The 23,951-nt window shown below is 38.9% G+C and overlaps 1 protein-coding gene across 3 annotated transcripts in view; it reads left to right on the top strand.

The window, feature by feature from the left end:
• The window catches only part of LOC106876505 (uncharacterized), a 92,747-nt gene that overhangs the window by 61,007 nt on the left and 7,789 nt on the right, over window positions 1-23,951 (top strand). Inside the window, exon 1 of one of the 3 annotated variants that reach the window (XM_089361595.1) lies at window positions 19,263-19,396. The exons of the other annotated variants lie outside the window; for them this stretch is intronic. The gene's annotated coding sequence lies outside the window, so the exon portion shown is untranslated. Of the gene's footprint in view, window positions 1-19,262; window positions 19,397-23,951 lie in introns of those variants that run through there. 3 annotated transcript variants of the gene reach the window in all.

Below are 23,951 nucleotides of genomic sequence, written 5' to 3'. Positions count from 1 at the left end.
ATATGTGGGATGACATTGGCTTGCAAAATAACTCTGTCACTATTCTGCCTCCAGAAAACTTGACTTTTGTGTCCAAAACTAGACGTAAATTTTATGTTGGACTTAAAGCCATAGTTTCTAGCAAAACAATCACAGAAATGCAAGAAGTACATTAAACTATCCTGTGATCCTTCCCAGACAAAAAATACGTCGTCAATGAACCGTAACCAGAGTATTGGTTCATGACCATGAAGGGATTTGAATGTCTTCAATAACTTTGTCTCAAAATTTGTCATAAAGACATTAGCGAAATTAACTGCCATGGGGGTACCCATGGCGCAACCCTTCGTCTGGTGGTAGAATCTTTGTCTAAACTGCATTGTGTTACTTTCTAACACAAACCTCAATAATCTACAGAGCAAATTTGTTGGAACACTTTTATTTGACCGCTTTTCAAAGGCATCCATGCATGCTTCTACCCCTTCATTGTGGTCAATATTAGGATATAAGGAGGAAACATCTATGGTTACCAAAAAACAGTTCTCAATACGGCCTAGGCGCTTTAAAAAGTTATTAATTTTAGATACAAAATCAAAAGTATCCCGAATATAGGAACTTGATCGTTTTGCGACGGGGAGTAGAAAGCCATCCAGCCATTCCGAAATTTTGGCCGTACAGCATTCATATCCGTTGCAAATTGGGCGCATTGGAGGAAATCTTTCGAACTTTTTGTGTATTTTAGGGAGACCATAAAATACAGGTGTTCTTCTTTCAGACCTTAAAATCCTATATTCAGCCTTACTAACGAAATTGTTTTCCTCCATTTCCAAAATTATTTTGTCAAGTTCCTCTCTGTAATTGGGGTTTGGATCGACAGGTAATTCTTCATATTAAGTTTTGTCATTTAAAACTTCTTCACAAGCCGAAATATACTCACTTTTGTCCATAATGACGATAGCGCCTCCCTTATCCGCCATCTTAATAACAATAGAATCGTTATTAGCTAGACGTCCTAGTGCGTAACGTTGGGAATTTGTGAGGTTATTCCAGGATTCCTTTCCACTTGTTTTACGGCTTTCTCTAATGCCTGCCTGACAAGATTCAAGAAATTCTAGTAGTGCTTGTGAACGTCCCTCCCGAACTTTATCTGGATACCAATTGGGATTCTCTTCAATCCAATTATGCCAGATTCGATCATCATCATCATCATTACTTTTAGGAAATATAGGGTTTTCTGCCGCCTCGTTACCAGTTTTCTCAAAAAAATATTCTTTCAGCTTGTAGCGGCGGACAAACTGAAATAGCCCTTGAGCTAGTTTATTCTTGTCGAAATTTTTAGTGCTTGGGCAAAAACTCAGTCCAAGCTCTAAGACTGAGACATCGTCGGGCGAAAGTTTTAATTTGGATAAATTTATAACCGACTTATTCTCTAATGTGATGTTTTTTCTCGGGCAAGTGGTTTTCAGAGTCTTTTTTTCATTAGATTCCTGACTATTTTTTGGGTGCTGCTGGAAATCTTCACTTAAAACGCGGAACCTATTCGGTGACAAAATTTGTTCTGAATGGTCATGTGAGAAGTTATAATTTTTACTTGTCTTTCTAGGGGTAATCCATCTCTGGGTGGATGATAGAAAGTGAGTGACGTCTGTGGTATTTGTAGACATTTGAAAAGCCTTTACTTTCGGGAAAGGAACAAATTTATTGTTTTCGAGGCAAAATCTTAAATGTGCTCGCATTTTTTACTGATCAAATAGAAATTTCTCTGGAGCGTTTCAAATGACCAGTTCAAATGCATACGCTAGGGCAAAAAGGCCACAATCATATGCGCCGACTTGGAGATTCATGATATGAACTGGTTGAATTGTAGGAATAATGTTTGTTTGTGGTGAATATAAGGTTGTTATTTGTGCCATTAGTTCCTGCGAAACTGGTAAATTCAAACTGTCATAAATATAAACATCTCCAAAAAGATTTGTTGATAAAACAAAATGATTGTTCCTGGTGTGATGGATAAACAGTGTGCGGTGTGGATTGTATGTTAGAAATTCCGTCAAGCACAAGAGCAGTAGTTCAACAGAACTTGCTGAACATTTCGTTTCAAGCGGCTGCAATTTTGAAGAAGATTTGAAAGTGCACATCCTCAAAAAATATTCTGAATGTACCCCACTTTCACTTCTCAGAATGTATGAGGAGAAATATGTTTGTGGGTTATTGACATCATGCCCTGGAGGAATGAATAAGATGACAGGAGAATATCATCAAATTTATACAAAACTGTTTGATTGAATATTCTTCTTTCTCTCTTTTTCTTTTCTTTTTCTGTCGTCTTTTTTTCTTTTTCTGTCGTCTTCTTTTTTCTTTCTTTCTGCTTGTTAAAAAACTGACAAAAACTGATTATGTCATTCCATCAACGTATGGACGCTGGTTACTCACGTTCATAGTTTACGTTTGGTTTCTGAAATTTTGAATTTTCAATCACCTTTTGGTTTGAACTTGAGAAAGACAGACGTTCTGTCGTAATATTGTTCAAAGAATAAAACATCTAAAATCGCACTCTCCGTCTTGACTATTTACCTTCGTGAAGAGTTACGTCAATCCTTTTTTAAAACATAATAATAATAATAATAATAATAATAATAATAATAATAATAATAATAATAATAATAATAATAATAATAATAATAATAATAATAATAATAATAATAATTCCTATCATAGTAGGTGCCTTAGGTATAATAAAAAAATATTCAGACAAATACATAACAAAAATAGCAGGACTTACAAATATATATAACATACAGAAAATTGCACTACTGGGTACTGCACACATTCTACGCAAAACACTTTCAATACAGTAAACATAAGAGCACCACAGCAAACCACAGCACATACCCAAGGCGCACAGAGCTGCGCTCGGTAGTGAAGTGAAAGCACGTTATAAAAATAAAACTACTGAATAATAATAATAATAAACTGGTACTGCACACATCCTACGCAAAACACTTTCAATACAGTAACCATCAGAGCATCACAGCAAATCACAGCACATACCCAAGGCACACAGAGCTGCGCTCAGTAGTGAAGTGAAAACACGTTATAAAAATAAAACCACTGAATAATAATAATAATAATAATAATAATAATAATAATAATAATAGCGAATACCAAACAACATGGACGTGTGACAGCGAGTTGTTAGGAAGATAGATCAAGTCTGAAACCATTATGAAGCAGAAATTAAGACTCCGCAAAACAATTTCTTCTCGGTCTCTCGCTGATACATCAATAATCAATAATATTGATATGCCAATTTGTTCTTTTTGTCCGTACCTGTCGTATGTGTCACACTTACTTCATAGAAGTTAGTGGCAAAGCGAGAGAGAGAAGGACAGATAGGAAGTAAAAGAGAAAGAGAGAGAGTCAGAGAGAAAGTGAAAGAGCCAGTGAATGGTGACGGCGTTCGTTTTGTGTTTTTAAATGTTTATTACATCGCAAGAAAAGTAGATACATAGATGCACACACATATTGTTAAATTAAAAGCGGGAGAGAGGAGGGACACAGTAGAAGGGAAAGAGAAAAAGTGAGACAGTAGACACAGAAAAGTTGATACATAGATAGGTAGACGCAGCAAATATTGGATGCCACTTTTACTTTTCATTACCACACGAGGATAAAATTAACTCGCAAGTGACTGAGTACTGCACAGACATGCATATCATTAACGAAGTTCCCAGAGAGATTCAGCTTCACACAAAATATAACAAGGTTGGCTCCTTTGAATTACAGCTACAACTCATTTTGGCCAGCTGAGTGGACTGGAGCAACATAAACCTTGAAGTTATTGAAAGAAAACGAAAAAAGATTCTATATAGAGACAGGAAAATCTTTTTAGTCGTTAGGGTCACTATGGGTTCCTGTTTATCTGATCAATGAACAGTTTGCTCGTAAAATTAACGCGCAAATGGCTGAGTACTCCACAGACATGCATACCATTAACTAATTCACAGAATGTGACATGGCTGGCCCCTTTGAATTACAGCTACAACTCATTTTTGCCAGCTGAGTGGACTGCAGCAAAGTGAAGTAGAGTACCTTGCTCAAAAACACAGCGCGCCGCAGGGAATCGTACTCACAACTTTACAATCGTGGGCCAAATACCCCTAACCACTGAGCCACGCACCTTCACTCTCTTAACCGTAGAGAAAAGGAATGAAGCAATAGAGACAGAGAAAGAAAAGCCTCGATCATTTACAATACGATCGATCTTCTCTAGCTTCTTTTAACAATGAAAAAGAGGGATAGACATTTAGTAATGAATAGAAGGAAAGTCTTTCGGGTGTTTACGTTTTTATTCTGGGAGTTCTAGAACAATCGACTGTTAGTTCTCTCTTCTTTCCCCCATCCTCGGTATTTATTCGCCTTCTTTCATTGTTCTTCATGTATTTTAGTTGGGGGGAAAGACCATGTTTATTTCTTCAGGCACGTTTAACGTTTTCTCTACAAACTACAAACAAGCCCACCTCCCTTTCTGTTTTTCTTTTCATACAAAAACTAATGCAAATTTCGAACGGGATACAGCTGTGTAAAGAGCCTAGAGAAATGGGTAATACCCCCTACAAAATAGGTAGGGGAGAAAAGTAAACAACAAGTGGCTACACGAAATTCAACTCCATACTTTAAAGAGTGTCATCTACTATAGCTTCGGGCCGACCAAAGCCTCATGAGTGAATTTGGTAGACGGAAACTGAAAGAAGCCTGTGATATATATATATATATATATATATATATATATATATATATAGTTCAAAAAAACAATAACAAAAAAACAAAAAAACAACAAAGTGAGGACGTGATATGGATAGTATTATTGGACGCTCAGGAAAGGAAAGAGAGAGTGTATGACGTTTCGGGCGTAGCCCTTCGTCGGAAAGATGGAAAGTTCGGAGAATGGAAGAACGGAGAAAGAGGAAAATGGTACCGATGCCCACGAGGTTACATGAGGTTATATATAATATTTTTATGTGTGTGTTTATGTCTGTGTTTGTCCCACCACAACCGCAACCATAGTTTGACAGCGGATGTTGGTGTGTTTGTATCCTTGTAACTTAGCTGTTTGGCAAAAGAGACTGATTGAATAAGCACCAGGGTTACAGAGAATACGTTCAGTGGTCGATTTCTTCGACTAAAGTGCGCTGCTCAAGCATGACCACTGGCAAATGACTGAAACAAGTAAAAGAATAAAAGAATACCAGAAGAACGTTCCGTACCACTAAACCAAGAGGGTTCTCTGAATATGTACGATGTATTTTAAGGCTAAACAGTAATTCTGTTTACGTTTGCGTAACTGAGATATTTTGGTTGGACTATATAATTATCGGTTTTACACGTCTTTCTATATTCTGTAACTGTCAAAATATAGAAACGTTTCCCATGGCACCAGCACACAATTTACAGATGCTTACGTTTTTTATATTTTCCGTGAATTTTTCAAGGGTCCAGCTAGTAATTATAATTATAATTATAACTACGAAAGAAACATCAATGTCCATGGGCAGTGTTCAGTTAAAAAAAGTAAACGCTGTAAAAACGGAACCCATAACATAACAAAACCAATCAAAAGAGAAAGAACGGCGGACCGATAAACATAAATACTATGAAATAGTAGATTGATGATACATCAATAATAATTATAATTATGGTTATTACTACGAAAGAAACATCAACACATGTCCATAGGTGGTGTTCAGTTAAAAAAAGTAGAAAAAATGCAGCACACACCGCCCCACCAGCATAAAGGTGTAATAAATGATGCAATAGAAAGTTGCTTGAAACTTTCAGATGTCGAAAAATAATGGTGGTGATGACGATGGTGACGAACGTTACCTTACCTCAGTTTATGAGAGCGAGGAGTTCTCGAAGAATCTCTGGTTGTAATAGTGAAAATGCAGCTGGACCATTAAGGGAAGGCCTCTCGATAAGCAATGGTTCAGTAAACATGCAGACTATTGTTATCCTAATACAGCATCGGCAAATAATCTATTAGGAGGAGGAAGTGGACCAGCGAAGAAAACAGGATAGTGATGCAGTGTTACTTAGAAAGTGAACCTAAAAAAGGGGCCATTAAAAAAGTATGTTAACACTTTGGGTACAGAAGGATGTTTAAAGTTTCTAAACAGAGATTAGTTGATCAAGCTAATGCTATTAGGAGAAAGTGGATGACAGAATTGGAGGCAGAAGAGATCGCAAGAGAACTGGAAAAGAAAGACCAGGCAGTGGAGAAGACAAGCAACAATATAAGAGACACAGCTCAAACCAAAGAAGAATCTACCAGAAAAAATAATAATAGCGCTACCAATAAGGAAGGGACAACTGGTACCAGCGATTTAAGTGATTTAAGTGAGGAAGATCAGATGATTTTAGATGAGCTGCAGGAAGTAATGAGTAAAGAAGTAAGAAAAAGATTGCTAGAATTTCAAGGCGTCAACAAAAGGAAGCTATTAGATATGACTAAGAAAGTAGATTCTGTTATCAGTAAAAATATAGGAGATACTAACTTATTGATCTATGCAGGAGGGGTAGTAATCGCCAGAAGATTAGATATCTCACAGAGAAAGATTAAAAAAGAGCAAATGTGGAAAAGGAGACTACAAAATAAAGTGAAGACTTTACGACAAGATCTGAGTAGACTAGAAACCTGGAAACTGAACAAGTTGGGAAACACAAGATGTAAATCTTCCCTCGAGAAAAGATACTTTGTCAAAGAGAAAGGGTTTTGGACAGTAATAGAAGAGTTGAAACAGCGTATCATAGCAGTAGCAGGCAGGCTTTCCAGATATCAGAAAAGAATAGATCAGAATCAACAGAATAGATTATTTGAGACAGACCAGAGGAGATTTTATAACCAAATAAATAGAGGGAAACGAAGTACTGAAAATGAGAAACCTAATGCAGAAAAAGCTAGAAAGTTCTGCAGTAATATTTGGGATAAGCCAGTCAATTATAATGGAAATGCAGTATGGTTAAGGGAAGTGATGGAAGAAGTAATGAGCGAGAAGCAGCCAGATCTAAGATTAGTGCCTTAATGAGTAAAGTGTTAGGAGAAATGCCGAATTGGGAGGACCCAGGACCATATTTAGTTCAAGAGTACTGGCTAAAGCAATTTAGTAGTTTACATGGGAGGCTGTGTTAATAGAGGAATGACACCAGATTGAATGACTAGATGGGGGACAATATTGACGGAGGACAATATTTATGCAAGGGTAATACAGCTAGCAACTATAGACCAATCACTTCTTTACCATTAGTGTGGAAACTGTTAACAGGAATGCCTTCAGAAAGCATTTACGAACACCTTAACAACCAGAATTTACTGCCAGAAGAGCAAAAGGGTTGTAGGAAGAAGACTAGAGGAACGCATGATCTATTATACATAGACAAAGCAGCTCTAAATGAAGTAAAAGCTAGAAAGAAAAATCTAAGAATGAATTATAGGAAAGCCTATGACATGATCCCACACTCATGGATAAATAAATGTCTGAGTATATTCAGTATAGCAGACAACATAATAGAATTATGTTATAATAGAATTAATTAGTTTTAGCATGAAGAAATAGAAAGTAGATCTCTACTTAGGTAACACAGTCTCAGGGAAAGTTAATATCAAAAGAGGAATTTTCTATGGGGACTCGTTGATCCCCCTCAGTTTAGTATTAAAGAAGGCAAAGGCAGGGCATCAGTTCAGAAATAGCAAGGGAAAAAATTAACCATTTGTTCTACATGGATGAACTGAAGCTTTTTAGTAAGAATGAAAAAGAGATAGATTCCTTAATACAGACTGTAAGACTTTTCAGTGAAGATATAGGCATGGAATTTTAACATAGATAAGTGTGTAATATTAGACATGAGAAGGGGAAAGGTAGTCAACAGCGAAGGCATCCAACTACCAGATAGCCACACATTAAGATCACTGAAATGAGAGAAATATATAACGTGGTATTAGAATCTAAACGAAAATTGAGGAGTACATCAGAAGGGTAAGGACGCTAATGAAATCAAAGCTAAGTGGTCCGAATATAGTGAAGGCTGTAAATACTTGGGTACTTTCACTACTTAGATACTCAGCAGCTTTTGTAGATTGAACAAAAACTGAACTAGCAAAGCTAGACAGAAGAACTAGGAAGGGATTCAATATGACTGGAGGATTCCACCCAAGGGCAAGAGTACCACGATTATACCTACCTAGAAAGGATGGTAGAATAGGGTTAATATCAGTAGAAGACTGCGTGGAGTCTTGTAGAAAAGCCAAGATAGACAAAAGCCAAATAGATTCCCAATGTAGATTATGCAAATCAAAAAGGAAAGCGTTACTCATATAGTAGATATAGACTCCTATGTATATAATAGCGAAGAAAGTTTATTAAAAGCTGCTAGAGTTACACTAAAACATAGGGAAACCTAAAACCCAAACAAAATTAAAAACCAGAAAAAAGAACAGAAATTATCTGACTGGCAGGAGAAGGCTTTGCCTTCATCCTTTGAAATTCCGCCGTATCTTCTTTCAATTTTGTTTCCATTTCTTGCCAAGTGAAGTGCTCCTACAATCACTGGTATTGTAACCGTCTTTCAAGCAACAAATCTTAATATTTTCTGAGCTTGGCAAATTCTGTTGCCGAGATATTATAATCACAAGGTATGCTCATGTCAATCAATAAACAAACTTTATTGTTTAGGTCTTTCTCAACACTATCTGGTTTATTAGCTTTGATGGTCCGATCTGTATGTACTGGAAAGTCCCAAAGAATCATTACATTTTCTCCCTTAGTTACAGTCTCAGGGTGGTGCATGTACCATTTTTGTTGTTATTATTATTATTATTGTTCAGTAGTTTTAGTTTTATAACGTGTTTTCACTTCACTAGCGAGTGCAGCTCTGTGCGCTTTGGGTATGTGCTGTGGTTTGCTGTGATGTTCTTATGGTTACTGTATTGAAAGTGTTTTGCGTAGAATGTGTGCAGTGCCCAATACTGCAATTTTCTGTATGTTATATATATTTGTAAGTCCTGGTGTTTTTGTTATGTATTTGTCTGAGTATTTTTTTTATTATACCTAAGGCACCTACTATGATAGGAATTGTTTCTGTTTTTAGATTCCACATTCGAGTTACCTCTATTCCCAGGTCTTTGTATTTTGAAAGTTCTTCCATTTCTTTTAGGGAAACGTTGTCATCTGCTGGTATTGATACATCAATTAGAAAGCATTTTTCTCTTCATTATCTTTGACAACTATATTTGGTCTATTGGCCTTAATTTCTCTATCTGTGTGTATAGGCATATCCCAGAGTATGGTTACTTTCTCGTTTTCTGTGACCTTTTCTGGCGTGTGCTTATACCATCTTTTTTCTGTTGTTATTCCATAGTGTTGGCATAGCTTCCAGTGTATATAGGTCCCAGCTCTGTCGTGTCTGTGAATATATTCCTTCTTAGCCAGGACTGGGCAGCCAGAGATAATAGGATTTATTGTTTCTTGTCCATCTCCACATATTCTACGGTTACTTGTTATGTTTCTTTTCATTATATGTTTTTGGTAATTTCTGGTGGGGACGCTTTGGTCTTGTGCAGCAATTAAAAATCCTTCAGTCTCTGCTTTGAGTCCTGAGCTTCTCAACCATTGCTGGGATTTTTCTTTGTCTATTTCTTTTGCATTTAGTTTAGCCCAGTATTTACCATGTAGGGGCTTTTCTTGCCATCGTTTTATCATGGTCCGTTGCTGTTCTAGTTTTAGTTTGGATTTCATTTGTTTTATAGCTTTTGTTGTTTCTTCTTCTTCTTCGTATTTGTTAGGTAGTATGATTTCTTGTTTGTATTTGTCAGCTTCCTTAGATACCGAAAACAGTTTTTTGTTTTGCTCGTGTTTTGTGGCTATTTGTATTAGTTTTCCTTGCTTCTGGAGTAGGTATTTTTGCAGTCCTATGGTGGTTATTTTATAATAGTTTTCTAGCTGTATTAGACCCCTACCACCTTCTGTACGTTGTAAATATAGCCTTTCTAAGTCAGATTTTGGGTGGTGTATCCTAGATCCTGTCATTATTTTTCTTGTTTTCCTGTCTATTTTAGATAGTTCGTTTAGTGTCCAGTTAAGGATATTGTAGCTGTAGCTTATAACTGGGACAGCTAAAGTGTTAATACCTATTATCTTGTTTTTAGCATTGAACTCTGTTTTTAGTATTGATCTAACTCGTCTATAGTACTCTTTCTTTATTTTTTCTTTCATTTGTGTGTGTTGTATCCTATCTAGTTCATTGATTCCTAAATATTTGTATGGTTGGCTTTCATCTAGTTCTCTTATTTCATTGCCTTTATCTAGTGTGATGTTGCTACTTTTAACTAATTTTCCTCTTTTCAGGGTTTCTTTAGCACATTTTTCTAATCCGAATTTCATATCTATTTCCTTGGTAAAGCCATGTAGTAGTGTTTCCAGCTCTTTGTCATTTTTAGCGTATAATTTTAGGTCATTCATATATAAAAGGTGGCTGACTGTTTTCCCGTAACATTTGTATCCGCATCTAGTTCTATTTAGCAATTCAATTAAAGGTGTGAGTGCCAGGCAGAACAGGAGTGGAGAGAGCGTGTCTCCCTGGAATATTCCTCTTCTAATGGGGATGGCTTTCGTTTTCACAAGTCTCTCTTTTGTTTGGAGCTGTAGCACTGTCTGCCATTTGTTCATTGAGTGCCTTATGTATTTTATAATAATTAGTGCCACCTTGTTTATGGCTAGTGTTTCCAGAATCCACATGTGGGGAACACTGTCGAAAGCCTTTTGGTAGTCCACACAGGCCATACTGAGGCCTTTCTTCTTTCTGCGGCTGTCTTCAATTATGGCTTTATTGATCAATAATTGATCTTTACAGTCGTATGAGCCCTTGCAGCATCCTTTCTGCTCTTCTGGAAACAGGTTGTTATTTTCCAGGTGTTTACTCAATCTCTGCGATATTATTGCAGTAAAGGCTTTGTAGATCGTAGGGAGACAGGTTATAGGTCTATAGTTTTGTGGTTTCTCCGTTTCCGTGGATTTGGGGATTAAGATGGTTTTCCCTTTCGTGAGCCATTCAGGCATTGTCTCTGGTTCTGCTAGTATGTTGTTAAAGTTTTCTGCCAGCTTTTTAGGCATTCTTGGCAGGTGTTTTAACCAGAAGTTGGGGATCTTGTCGTGTCCAGGTGCCTTCCAGTTGCTTAGTCTTTGCAGTGTTTGGGTGACCTCTTCAGTTGTTATAGGGGTCCAGAGTTGCTCAGGTGCTAAGTTCGTTGTTTTAATGGTCTTTTTCTGGGGTTGTTGCTTCACCAACCATATTTGTTTCCAGAATTCTTCCAGTTCTTCTGCTGTTGGTGCTGCAGTAATGTCTATTTTATTTTTACCCAGTTCTTGGTAGAGTTTTTTGGGGTTGAATTTGAACTGTTTGTTTTGCTCAAAGAAACGTTGGCGTTTCTCATACCGGCGGATCCTTTGTGCTTTGGCAAGGATATCTTGCTTTAGTTTTTGTTTTGCCTCAGGTAAATCTTTTTCTGTAATGCTGTATTTGTACAGTATTTTTTGCTTTCTTCTTGTTACTTAGTTGTGTTGATTGTCTACTAATTTCGTTGAGAATCGATAAATCTTTTCTCTATATTTTAATTTTGTTCTGGATATTATTTATCCACAAGGTCTGTTTGGGTGGTAGAACTCCTGTTCGGATGGGTTTGAGTGAGTATCCTGCTTCTTTTGTGGCTGCAGTGGCTGCCTATTATTATTATTATTATTATTATTATTATTATTATTATTATTATTATTATTATTATTATTATTGTTGTTGTTGTTGTTGTTGTTGTTGTTGTTGTTGTTGTTGTTGTTGTTGTTATTATTATTATCATTATTATTATTTTGGTTTGGCTCAGGTTCAGTTTTATTCCTAGTAGGATTTATGTAGGTAGCGGGTTGCTGTCTGTAACCTTAGGTATCCACAAGTTTTCAGCAGTATTTCAAGTGCTTATAACCCTCCTGGTAATCCTTGCTTTCTGTTGGAGCTCTATTGGGCCTTCATTTCCAATCTCCTTCAGCCGTTTGTCTATATCTTAGGTTACTGTTCCCAACGCACCAATTATAGGTACGACCTTTACTATTCGCATGCTCCAAATTCTTCTTATTTCAAAATTTCAAGACTTATATTTCCTTTGTTTTTCTTCTTCTTTCTTTACGATCCTGGAATCAAACGGGCATGATGGGTCGATAAGTAAGCAACTTCGCTTTTCCTTATCTATAATTGTTATATCTGGAAATGGGTCGGGGTTTACACCCATCAAAGGAAAACTCTGCAACATATAATGAAGGATATATAAATAGAAGAGAAATACATACATACATACATAAATAAATAAATAAAATTCTCAATAGCGGAGCAGTCCGCTTAGAGTAATTTGGGATAAAGTCCACGCAAAAGACCCGGATTATTCTGCCATCTCCAAGGCGTATGAAGTGTCATCTTCCAGTTTGTTTCCTCCAACTTAGAAAAGCACACTCAGGGTAGATCCATTCAGTTTCACCTGTCTTGTCACTCTCGTTCATCTTTTGAGGAACCCACTAGAAAGCAGCACCTTCTGATGAGAGCTTGGCCACCACACATTCTCTTTTGTCTCAGCCACTAAGCAGAGAAAGATCTGCCTTCCCTCTCAGCTAAAGGAAGGTGGTCGAACAGCTTGATTCGTCTTACACGAGACAGCAATTACTCAACACAAACCCACAAATCACTAATGCACGGACACTGAATGATTGTATACAAGATGGTTTTGTCCCCCTGCATGCATCTCGAGCAGGTTCGGCTGTCGGCACATTCATGCTTGAAGAGCTTTCTCGAACAGGCAATGCCCCACCCACCCATCCACCTGTAGCACTTCCATGTCAAAGAGTTCGATTCGAAAGTCATCTGGGAGAGTCCACTCAGACTGTTCTCGTCGATGCACAGAGGGAATCCTAGACCATCGTCGCTCAGATTGTTTTCCTGCTAACGTTTTTCTCCAGATGGTACAATATGGTAAGCGCCTGGCAACATTGATATTTTCATATGTATGTATGCATGCATGCATGTATGTATGTATGCATTTACGAGTAGTGTCAGCGTGGTTACTCAGCTGTCGCCACACCATTGGTATTTCAAAGGGCATTTCTTTTTTCTTACCAGCCTTTCCACACAAATATGACATACTTTGTGTGGAGCCCAAGTATAGATTTTATACAAGATCTATTATATTTTGTCTCTGCTTAATGACAACATATCTGCCATAAATGTAACAGAATATGTCTGGATTGTTTACGCACTTACGTCTATATGTACTCATTTTAAATGGAGTTTATAAGTAAATATCACATACGACTGACCTCTGGAACTATTAAAACAACATTAAAGCATCAGTTAGCTATCGCGTACACAGTTTTCCAAGGTCACGTTGTCTGTCAGAGTTACCAACAACTGTTTGATAAACTTTACATTGGCTGCTATTTTACTTTTACTAATATAAGGTCAGCATTGATTTATAGCAATCTATTTTGTCGAGCAAAATAAATCAGATAATCACTGTCATCTTATTCTCTGATGCCATAATACAGGGAAAAAAAACTTTATTACAGAAAAACTACACGTGATGGAAAAAAAACTAATAACATCTGAAATCAGCATAAAAATTGCCTTAAAAAGTTATGTAGGTATTTAAGCATCAAAATCACGCAGATTTGAGTAATCCTTCATCAGACATTCACATTCTGGGGGCAGTAAATACATTTCCAGCCGTCAAGTTCATTCCGGAGATTGAGGCTGGGCACCCTCTTTCTGATGAAATGTACCTCCTTTATTCAGAAGTTGATCGTATCCGATACCTTTGCCAGTATACGGGTGGGGAAATCCCCATCATAGCGATGGTTGTGTTGGAATACGGCGCTGGGTGTGGTGGCTTTGTAAAAGTCTTCCTTCACTGTCGTTTAGTCGATCATATATGTGTTTCCCCGCAAGTATAGGTTATCTCATATATCAAGTGGGTTTCAAAATATAGCCGGATGCTGTCCGTTGGTCCGTTATAACTTGACGTTCAACAACGACAGAAGGAAAGAGGAAAATAGACAAAGAGAGAAACGAAGAGGTAGTAAATGGATATAATGTCAACCTTCCATACTATGGGGAACAAATAGAGAACAAGATAAGGAACGACGTCAAAAAGTTTGAAATTTTCTGAAAAAACCTTCTGGAATTTTAAACGAAGATTTCCTAGGGTCTCCTCACAGTTCATGTAATCTATCAAAACCCCACCCTTTCACAATGCCTCAGTTTCTCATCATTTTTTTCATTTTACATTTTTAGCTTTTCGTTTCTCCATTGCTAATTGCTAATTTCTCAATTGTCACTGTCTTCTACCTGTTCATTCCTCCTGTCAGTCCTCCTTCATTCCACCTATCACGTTCACATGTGCCTTGACCCACCCCTATACTAACTTCTTTTAGCTTAGCGTCCTCTGTTTCTTTCCAATACTACGCTTTACTCCTCTTTTCACCTTCCCAACCTCTCCTACTACAAAATACTTTTTTTGCGCCTGTGTGTATGTGTGCAAGCGTGTTGCGCGCGTGTGTGTGTGAGCGTGTATGCGGGTATGTATATATTTTTTGGCGAATGTGTGGGTGAGCATGTGTGTGTTTCAAGTGAGGGTGGATGAGTATATACATATAGGCGCATATACGTGGGTGTGCGGGCGCACATGTATGTATGGACTGGTGCATTTTTACTCTCTTACCTTTACTCCCTCCCCTCACTTAGCGGTCATTCTAATAGCTCTTTTGTCTTAATAACGGTCAATCACACAGTAATTTCCCTTTGTTTAACAGTCATTTTCATAGCATTTTTTCGATGGCCAGGTAACTGAAGAGATAGCGGCGTGGGTTTCCGCCCCGGCATCCGAAACTCGGAGTTTTATCATGGCTACCGAATAATTGTCACATATTGTTTACAGATATATATATATATATATATATATATATATATATATATATATATATATATATATATTAATGTATGTATGAATGTATGTATGTATGTATATGTTTGTGTGTCTGTGTTTGTCCCCCCAACATCGCTTGACAACCGACGCTGGTGTGTTTACGTCCCTGTCATATAGCTGTTCGGCAAGAGAGACCGATAGAATAAGTACTAGGCTTACAAAGAATAAGTCCTGGGGTCGATTTGCTCGATTAAAGATGGTGCTCCAGCATGGCTGCAGTCGAATGACTGAAACAGAAAAAATACTCACATCGCGTCTTTTCCATTTTATTATCATAATGATATTAATCATCTATGAACTCTCCTAAAACCACACTATAAACTCCATTTATACAGATAAAGATATGACCGTCTTAAAACCACATCGCTTTCTACTTCACAGGAGTTTTTAGGGAAGGCAAGCTATTGTTTGCGTAACCAATTCCTACATCCATCCCCACTTTCGACCGCTGAAATGTGAGAATTATTTTTCCGGTCTCTCTTGGCAAATTCATTACGACAATGGACTTGTAGAAAAATATTCGAAGAGAAGGAACACTGAACATCTATGTAGCACTTTAAATGTATGTAATATTCGTTCGGTGAGTCTTTCGAAATATGCGTAGTACGTAACTACCTACTCCATTCCCGTCATCTGCAGACTTATCGCATAATTAACAAACTTTTGTTGCTATGTACTGGAGTTGCATAGTGATGGTCATCTTATCGGAATTTCTGTCTATTTCGATATGGGACAGAGTAAATTGGATACATTGAATATTAAACTTTATCGATCGATTATCATCTACTTTGCGTTACCTATACAAGCTTATGCTTAAGGCTAACCAACGGTCTGTACCACAACCATCTTGCATCTCATTCCTTAATATGCCCAAAAAGGCAAATCAATCAATGAAAAGTTCCCTGATAGAATGAAGACATGTGTCAGCATAGAGTGTAAGATCTCTGAATACCTAATGCAAAAGGCACCTATTGTTGCCATATCTGCATATTGTTGCCATATCTGTACATATTGTTGCCACATCTGTGTGTGAACAGGTATATAAAGCTGCCATTCATACTACAGCTCGAAACCAACTTGACGTCTTCCACAAAGGCTGTTTCAAGATAGTCTGTAGTTATTCACTAAAAGACCAAAGTGTCTAACGTCGACCTATGTAGCAAGTAAGTGTAAGTTTGGTGGAATCGCAGTGCTTCATTATGCAGTCGCAGTTACGCTGGGCTGACCATGTCGTCAGAATGAAGGACGAAAGAAAAATACCCAAAGTCCCCATGTACAGCCAGCTTGATAGTGGACACAGAAATGTTGGTCGACCGTGGTTCAGATATAAGGATAAGCTGATGAGTAACCTTTCAGCAGTCAATATAGCTCACAACAGCCTTGGAGCGAACAAAAAGGAGATCGTTGTGCCAAAATCGTATAAGAGACTTTGTTTTAAACGGGAGAAAAACGGTTGCGAATATACCGCCTGCATTAACCCGTAATCCTCATATTTGCAGCATCTTGCAGGCCTCTTTGAAAATCATTGACGGGGCTCAAGTGTCACTTTCGACATAAGCATTATGACTGACAAAGTATAGGCTGTCGAATCCTCATACGTCGAAATTGATGTACGCTTGTGTGTGTGTGTGTGTGTGTGTGTGTGTGTGTGTGTGTGTGTGTGTGTGTGTGTGTGTGTGTGTGTGTGTTGATTCACCAGTAGCGATAAATTATAGGATTCAATACACGTCTCCGATTTCCAGTACTCGTTTCCGATCATCAGCTTGGTTTTCTTTAGAAATATCCACTATCTGAATATTTTTTGTAATATGAAATGAAAGTTTGAAGAAAACGCTTATCCTTAAGTTCTTTCGTTTCAAAACCTATCTTCGGCTGTTATCGGCAGTTCGCAGAACTCCGCATCCCTGACCGAAAGGCGTGGTATTTCGTCGAGATGGGAGGTGAAATCAACCTCCATCCCCCCACACACCGCGCTCTCCGAACAGTTCGACGGAGTACCACTGAAACTCCGTACACATCCGCATGGATTCGCGTAGCATACGCTCGTCCCGGCCTGTCAAAGATCGAATTGTGGTTTTGTTGCCACGTTGCACCTACGCCACCCGATCCCATCGAACGGCTTTCGTCCCTTTATGCCTTAGAGCACGCGCCCTAGCTCTGACAACGCAACCTGCGAGCTTAGCATTGAAGAATTGATCAAGAGCCAATCTCGCCTCCAGCATGTCAGTCACAATGCCTCTCCTAAGCGCCTCTTCTAGCTTCTTAACCAGCTCACTCTTTATCTTAGATTCCTCTAAGGTTATTTCCTTACTAAATCCTACTGCTTCTACTCTTATAGCCCTTTTCAGGGCTATCCACCACCGCTTGTTGACGCTTACGCCCGCCAACTTCTGTTGGACTAACTTCCTAACCTAGTTTCTGAATGCTTGACGTGCTGGAATAGACGCGTTCAGCTTCCAGTACCTGAGGTCCTGCCTATGGATCTTCTCTAGGTCGACTGTGCAGATCACAAATTTGTGGTCTGTGTAGCCGACGACTTTGAACTGTGGATATCTTATGCGACTTCTATCTACTGGCCTACAGAATATCTTATGTAAATACAATTTGGAAGATCCGATGCTGTTTTCTCATGTCCACATCGGCGCATTCGAGAAATCAAGTCAGTATCTGTCAGCCAAATGGAAACGACTTAGCAGGTTTGTGAGGCTTTTGTACATCCTCTCCTATCGGCTAGCGCCATCTTATCCAGGCATGCATCCAGAATGGTGTTCCAATCTCCCACTAGAACTAAAGAGTGAAATGTTCCTAAGAAAACCTCCAAACGCCTGAAGAAATCTGGCCGCTCCGCCCCATTTAGGGAGTACACAGTGACTAGTCTGAAAGCACCACCTTCGCTGTTAATCACATTTAGGATCACCAACATAGCTTCCGGGTCTAGGAAGATCGTCCGTACCTCGAGATCCAGACCTTTCCTAAACAGCACTGCCACCCCGCTCCTCATTCCAGGCCAACTAATTGATGCGTAGATCTCAAAATTTTGTTGAAAATGGGGGCCAGATCGCGTGTATCGGAAATCCCAGTTTCACTGACGAGTGTCACATCCATAGATAGTGACCTGAGATCGTTGAGCAGGCGCCCCTGCTTCCAGGGCGACTCCAGGCCACTCTAATCAATCCCATGCCGGTCAGAAAGAGTTGTGAGAAAGAAAAGGAGCAAGCTTATCCTCGCGGGGATGTTGGCGGCCGGCTGATCTGACCGCTGGATCTGATTGGAGTTTCTCCTCCCGATGCTGTTGGCGGCCCAGTGACCTGGGCTCCGGATCTTGTAGTTCCTCTGAGAAACCCTGCAAAAGTTTCTTAGCAGCCTTGACATTCGGATTTCTCACGTCGTTGCGGAAAGCTTCCCTAATGTCTGTATAAGTCTCAGTGGCATCCGTACTAGCATCGAACTTTCCGAAACCCTAAGGGTGCTGGTGTCGTGTATTGCACCTCCTCTCTCAATTTTCTTATCTCCGGCTATGACGTCCATCAAATTTTTGTTAGCTCTCCTCACCAGCAAGAAACTGAGTTTCTGTGGTTGACTGGTGTGTGTGTTTTTGTGTGTGTGTGCGCGCGCTTTCTTTTTCGGGTGAGGTAGGGTTGCGATAGTGTTAATGTGTCGAGCTGGTGTTGTTTTAGATATTTCTGTTGCCTTTGCACTGGAGCTTTCTATTGTTAGTGTGAGACGAGGTACTTTTCTTTTGTGTTGTTTTTGGGGAGGTGGCTTTTTGTGGTTCCTCCTCATCTTCGCTACGGGATGTGGAGGCACCAGTGTCTGTGGAATCAATCTTGTGGTGTGTGTTTCTATTTGTTTGAGCGTCGCTGTGTGAATGTATGCTTGAGAAAGGAAGGGACGGAGTGCTGACTTGGGAGACACCCTGGGTGGTTATCTCTTTTGTCTTTGTGCTTCATTTGAAAATGAGGCTGCATGTGTGACATAATGTCTTAGTTGTTGCTGTTGTTGAGGGTTTTGTTTGGGTGGTGGGAGTAGCCTCGTGCCTCCTGTCTTTTGGGGGTCAGAAGGCTCTGAGGTGACTTGTGGCCTCACAAATATCGTGCTTAGGCGTTCTGCCTTCTACTATAACACGCATGTCGACCCCGTTAGGCAACTGTATACGGTCCGGAATTTTTTCTGTTTTCCAGCTTCACATGAAGCAGGATTTCAATGGTTGTCTCGAGCCAGTTTTCCCTGCTGCTCCGTTTCACCTCTAAAAGTGACTCTGGATCCTCTACCACGCAAGATACCATCCATCCCGACGTCCACACCCGGCGAAATGCCCGGTATTTTTATTCTGGCAGTTCTTTTTGAGAGGTAAATCTTTTACTTTTTCTAGCAGTAAGCATTTCTTTTTAAAAGCTGGCCACGTCGGAATCCTTTCAGGATTGGTGAATTGTTTTTGTCGGTGTACTTTACGTTAATTACCTTTTTTGTTATTTTGGTGGTTTCTGTTTCGCATTTATCAATAGTCATCGTCGTAGTGTTATTTTATTTCTAATTTCTTCTCTCTCTCTCTCTCTCTCTCTCTCTCTCTCTCTCTCTCTCTCTCTCTCTCTCTCTCTCTCTCTCTCTCTCTCTCTCACTTTCTCTCTCTCTATCTATCTATCCATCTCTTGTCCCTCTTCGCATTGATACTGTTGCTGCTGCTGACTTCGCATGCTTCGTGAGCTCTCACATTGTTTAGGCTGTTGTTGTTGTTGTTGCTGGGAGTGAGTGACATGAGGAGGGAAGTCTTCTTCTGTGGGAAGGATGGTAGTATAAACGGATTTCCCCCCCCCCCTCACCGTTCCCATGATGGCCGCTGATGCCAATGATAATGATGATGATGACGCCATGTTGTGTGTGTATGTATGTTTTTTATACAACATTTTTCTGAGAGCAATAGATAATTAAATAAATAAATAAATACTGACCCTTACGGAACAGAAACAATCACGGAACACCTGCCAAGAGGTTCCTGGTGTTCTTATTGTCAGTTTATAAAAAAAATCAAAAACATATATTCCTAACAAAAGAATGAAAACAACAGTTTAAAGCAAAATTTACGAAGCGTGTTCGGAAAAACGTTTTACGTATTCCGCAACGAATAATAATAATAATAATAATAATAATAATAATAATAATAATAATAATAGAAAGCAACCATACTCTGGGATATGCCAATACACACAGATAGAGAAATTAAGGCAAATAGACCAGATATAGTTGTCAAAGATCATGAAGAAAGGAAATGCTTTCTAATTGATGTATCAATACCAGCAGATGACAACATTTCTCTAAAAGAAATGGAAAAACTTTCAAAATACAAAGACCTGGAAATAGAGGTAACTCGAATGTGGAATCTAAAAACAGAAACAATTCCTATCATAGTAGGTGCCTTAGGTATAATAAAAAAATATTCAGACAAATACATAACAAAAACACCAGGACTTACAAATATATATAGCATACAGAAAATTGCACTACTAGGCACTGCACACATCCTACGCAAAACACTTTCAATACAGTAACCATAAGAGCACCACAGCAAACCACAGCACATACCCAAAGCGCACAGAGCTGCGCTCGGTAGTGATGTGAAAGCACGTTATAAAAATAAAACTACTGAATAATAATAATAATAATAATAATAATAATAATAATAATTCTTTTTTTTTTATTAACCACAAAAAACATTAAAGACAGGACAAAATGAATGTGTGTGTGTTGTGAGGGTTTTGCGCGTAAACAAAGGGGAAAAAACAGATTCAACAATGTGTATTCCTCAATAGGGAGAAGACGTTCTAGAGCTGCTCATAGAAAAACCTCATAAAAATAATAGGTACCTAGCTTTTCTGTCCTTTTCTCCAACTACAGGCGTATGCTCAGGGCAAGCCCGTTCACACGCACCATACACAACTTTCATCCACCTTTCAGCAAACTGGCTACAAGACAACACTTCTTTCTCTATCCCTATTTTCTATTTCAAGTGAAACTTGCAGAATTTGATTAGAGATTGGCCAAAGAGAAAAGTGTTTGTCTTTAGCCCCTTCAGTCTCGTCCACCATACAACCTCTTTTGACATGATCACCAGGCATATAAAGACACCTTCCCTTTCCGGTTAAAGGGAGGCTGCGAGGTGATCTTCAGGATGGACTCAGTTGACAGCCTGATCCGTCCTACATACGACAGCAGGTGTTCGACATAAACCCACAGGTCAGTAATGCTCGGGCACTCGACGAGTGCAAATAGGACCGTCTCGTCACCCTGCACGCATCTCGGACATGCTCGGCTGACTACACTTCCGTGCCTGTAAAGTTTATCTCGAACAGGTAAAGTTCCCCAGTAGGTACCTAGGCCAGGCAAGAGATTTTTGGAAATTATACATCGGTCCTGGGCCGAAAGATCTCCGAAAAAGAGCGGCTAGCTGATCTTTTTTTATGCCCAGGTTTCCTCAAGAACATCGTCCTACTTTCCCTCTGCTAATTCTCTATAAAAAGCTAAAGTGAACTTCCAGGCTGAGGGCTGTGAGCGCTTGAAGACATTCCACTTTCCACATGTTCTTTTTCGGTCTCTGTTTTACCCGGGACTGCAGCTCCGTTAAAGAAACTATCTGGGGAAATACGCGTCTGGCGAACGGCGACCACACCTATTCACCATCAAGGAAGCACTGGCGATGCCGTAGCCTCTGCGCATCATCAACCACGGCATGCCTAGGTCACAACGCAGCGAGTATTGACAACAGATAGACTGCCTGACCATCGGGACGCGTCCCTTCCAGAAGGACACCTTAAGGAAGAAACTCCCTTCAGTCCTCTTCGATCTCTACAGAGATAATGCTGTGGCCATCTCTGGTAATAGACTTAGAAAGGATCCTAGGCTCCATGAGTCTCAAAATAACAATTGAGAACGACCTCACCATCGTAAACTTTCTAGACATCACGCTAGACTTGGGCTCTGGTCATACAGGCTCTACCACAAACCAAACAAGAGGTTGTCCTACATCAACACAGCCTCCTGCTGCCAGCATGTCGTGTTCAAGAACCTAGTGAAAGGTATCAGCAAGAGGATCTCGAATCTGTCCTCGAATCAAGAAACTTTCGACGCCGCGGCTCTCTATTACGAGGACCTGGCATCCAGTAGGTTTAAAGTCCACATTTCCCATATGCCGGGCCCTATCACCCGCAAAATGAAGCGCCGCCAAAATGTCATTTGGTTTGCCCCACCCTCCTCATTCAACGTTAAGACTTGTGTGGGAAGAATATTCTTTAGACAAGCATTTCACGCAGGCATACAGGTAGGCTGTTTGTTCAATAGGCACAACCTAAGGGCCTCCTTTAGTTGTGCACCCAACATGGAAAGAATATTGGCAAACACCCATAAGATGCGAGCAGTAGCCGATTACTCATGCAAGGAGTACAATGAGAGCACTAACGCAGCACCAACACCAGCGCTACGGCCAGGGATGACGACCATGCCAGCACCAACAACACATCAGCGAAGCTAACAGTCCCACACCCAGAGTTAACAGCGATGGCAACTACAATGCTATTGGCATGAGTACTACGGCCCGGGATGACTACTGCAACAACTACAACAGCGATATCGCCAGACTTACGTGCCGTAATAACAGGATCAATGACAGGTTCAACAATAAAAGCGGGAATAACAACGACGTAAAGTCCAGAGCCAACGGAAGATACACCAGAGGCGTGAACACAGCCAACATTCAAGTTTGGTAATATATCGGGTCGGCTGGAACTTCTTTTATATGTATGTATGTGTATAGATACTGCTTTATATGTATGTATGTGTGTATAAACTTACTTGGAAATGAATGCGTGGCGCTGAATCAAATAATAATATAAATAATATATATATGTATATATATACATATATATATATATATATATATATATATATATATATATATATATATATATATATATATATATATATATATATATATATATATATATATATATATATATATATATATATATATATATATATGCATATATATATTATTATTTGATTGAACGCCACGCATCCATTTCCAAGTAAGTTTATACACCCACACATACATACATATAAAAGCAGTACATATATATATATATATATATATATATATATATATATATATACACATACATATGCATATATGGGTACAGGACGTCACCAACAGTAAACAACATGAAATACGAAAACAAAGGAGCGCAATACACAAACAACGAGAGAGACAAATGGAAAGCAGGACAAGTAACATTAAGAACGACTCTTCATCAGTTGTCAGCTGTTTAGCTACTTCTCATTTTGAGCATTAAACAACTATATGAGTCTTCGAAGACAGTTGCTCCCATAAGTACCAAAATAAAATTTGCGATTTATGGAGGGTCAAAGTTGGGAACAAAAGCAGGACTGTGAAAAACAAACATGGGTTAGACCAGAACGAGGGTAAAATAGCGAACGCTGGAGAAACATTTTCTTTGACAAGAGAAAATATAGGATTTGTCCAGTCCTTAGGACAGCTCTGAAAGAAAAGAAAGATGCACGATGATCACGTGTGAGTAACGAGAGAGAGTAAGAGAGAAAGAGGGAGAGAAAGAGACAGATAGAAAACGATGAAGGGGAGAGAAAAGGGAATTAGAGAAACGATGAAAGAGAAAATGATAGGAGCAGAAAACAGTATAGAATAGAGTCTCATCAAAAAGATTAAAATAAACTTACTTGGAAATGCATGCGTGGAGTTGAATCAAATAATGATGTAAATATATATATATTTATATTATTATTTGATTCAACTCCACGCATATATATATATATATATATATATATATATATATATATATATATATATATATATATATATATATATATATATATATATATA

The sequence above is a fragment of the Octopus bimaculoides genome, chromosome 13, assembly GCF_046866305.1.
Source record: "Octopus bimaculoides isolate indiv1 chromosome 13, ASM4686630v1, whole genome shotgun sequence".
Classification (NCBI taxonomy): Eukaryota; Metazoa; Mollusca; class Cephalopoda; order Octopoda; family Octopodidae; genus Octopus; species Octopus bimaculoides.
Note: the sequence above shows the minus strand (reverse complement) of the source record. Positions and strands in the feature narration are given on the sequence as shown.